Genomic DNA, 2,491 nt, shown 5'->3' with positions numbered 1-2,491 from the left:
GTGCTGGGATTACAGACATGAGCTGCCATGGCCCAACATAAATATAATTCCTTTGGTGGAGTTGTGGAGGATTCGGAAATGTAGTAACTAACGTTCCATCTGTCTGAGAGGGTTGGAACCCAGAGGCCACCATTAGGAGGCTACAGGAAGGTGTCCAGCCTGGGGGCAGAACCTCTTAGCACCTGGCACCGGCAATAGGTAGCCGTCAGGGAACACTGAAATGAAGATAGGGTGAGCTGGGGTTCAAAGCCAGGATAATTGCCTCTGGGAGGCCTGGAAGGGCAAGGGAGACAGGGACCAAGGCAGGAACTTGGCATGGAGTCAGGGGTGTGGGGAAGGGAAAGGGCTACTGGGATGGTTTACTTGAGGACTTAGGGATCAGAGATAAGGCATTATCCAAAATGTGCGGAAAAGATTGGGTGCGTCGGCCAGGCGAGGTGGCTTACACCTGTAGTTCCAGCACTTTGGGAGGCTGAGGCAGGCAGATCACTTGAGGTCAGGAGTTCGAGACCAGGCTGGCCAACGAAGTGAAACCCCATCTCTACTAAAAATACAAAAATTAGCTGGGCGTGGTGGCTCACGCCTGTAGTCCGAGCTACTTGGAATGATGAGGCAGGAGAATTGCTTGAACTCGGGAGGTGGAGGTTGCAGTGAGCCAAGATCGTGCCACTCCAGCCTGGATGACAGAGTGAGACTCTGTCTCAAAAAAAAAAAAAAAAAAAAAAAGGCTGGGCGCAATGGCTCGTGCCCGTAATCCCAGCACTTGGGGAGGCCGAGGCGGGTGGATCACAAGGTCAGGAGTTCAAGACCAGCCTGGCCAACACGGTGAAACCCTGTCTGTACTAAAAATACAAAAATTAGCTGGGCATGGTGGTGGGCGCCTGTAATCCAAGCCACTTGGGAGGATGAGGCAGGAGAATCGCTTGAACCCAGGAGGTGGAGGTTGCAGTGAGCCAAGATTGTGCCATTGTACTCCAGCCTGGGCAACAAAGAGGGAAACTCTGTCTCAGAAAAAAAAAAAAAAAAAAAAAAAAGCCTGGGCGCGGTGGCTTATGCCTATAATCCCAGCACTTTGGGAGGCTGAGGCAGGCAGATCACTTGAGGCCAGGAGTTTGAGACCAGCCTGGCCAACATGGTGAAACCCCATCTGTACTAAAAATACGAAAAAATTTAGCTGGGTGTGGTGGCGCTCGCCTGTGACCCCAGCTACTGGGGAAGCTAAGGCACAAGAATCACTTGAACCTGGGAGGCGTAGGTTCCAGTGAGCCAAGATCACGCCACTGTACTCCAGCCTGGATAACAGAGAAAGACTCTGTCTCAAAAAAAAAAAAAAAAAAAAAAAAAAAAGAGGAAAAAAATCAAGTGATGGGCCGGGCGCCGGTGGCTCACACCTGTAATCCCAGCACTTTGAGAGGCCAAGGCAGGCGGATCACGAGGTCAAGAGATCGAGACCATCCTGGACAACATTGTGAAACCCCATCTCTACTAAAAATACAAAAATTAGCTGGGCGTGGTGGCACGTGCCTGTAGTCCCAGCTACTCGGGAGGCTGAGGCAGGAGAACCGCTTGAACCCGGGAGGCAGAGGTTGCAGTGAGCCGAGATCACGCCGCTGCACTCCAGCCTGGGCGACAGTGAGAGACTCTGTCTCAAAAAAAAAAAAAAAAATCAAGTGATGAGCCAAATTGTTGGTGCAGACTGCTGCTGTTACTACATTTTGGAAGAGCAGAGAATCATTAAATTCCATTAAATTTTTTTTTTTTTGGTGAAAAGATATACATATTTAGAATTAGCCAATTGGACTCAGTTTAGATGATCCCAATTTTTTGGCAACATCCAAAACATCGTAATCAGGAGCCAGTCAAACATGCCTTCTTCTCTCCATCAGGCCGAATCAGGGTGTTGACCCTGGCCACATCAATGTCACAGAGCTTCTTCACAGCCTGTTTGATCTGCTGTTTGTTGGCTTTAACATCCACCGTGAACACAAGTGTGGTGTTGTCTTCTATCTTCTTCAAGGCAGACTCAGTGGTCCGCAGAAACTTGATGGCATAACCGTCAAGCTTGTTTCTCCTGGGGGCGCTATTCTGAGGATATTTGGGCGGCCTCCAGAGTCGCAGTGTCCTGGGCCTCTGGAAGGTGGGTGATGTGCGGGTCTTCTTTTTTTGTGGATGTGGACACCTTTCAACACTGCCTTCTTGGCCTTTAAAGCCTTTGCTTTGGCTTTGGCTTTAGGAGGGACAGGCGCTTCCTTCTTTGCTTTCAACGCCATCTTGTGAAAAGGGCAAATTCCATTAAATTTAAGAAGGAAAACTTAAGCTAAATCTGGAAGAACATGATTTAACATAATTTGGACACTTAGAGGCAAGTGGGGAAGAAATTCCAGGCATAAAGGTAGGGGCAAGCATGTGGTGTTTATGAATGGAGAGGCCTTTTGTGGATGCGGGGGCCACCAGCATATGTGGAGACTCTAGTAACCAGGAGATTGCAGTC

At 49.2% G+C, this 2,491-nt stretch overlaps 1 pseudogene; it reads right to left on the bottom strand.

The window, feature by feature from the left end:
- Positions 1-1,787: 1,787 nt before the first annotated feature.
- LOC100438496 (large ribosomal subunit protein uL23-like) lies at positions 1,788-2,270 on the bottom strand (annotated as a pseudogene).
- Between the last annotated feature and the right edge of the window lie 221 nt (positions 2,271-2,491).

Source organism: Pongo abelii, chromosome 15 (genome assembly GCF_028885655.2).
Source record: "Pongo abelii isolate AG06213 chromosome 15, NHGRI_mPonAbe1-v2.0_pri, whole genome shotgun sequence".
NCBI classification, from domain to species: Eukaryota; Metazoa; Chordata; class Mammalia; order Primates; family Hominidae; genus Pongo; species Pongo abelii.
This window is presented reverse-complemented; position numbering and strand designations above follow the sequence as displayed.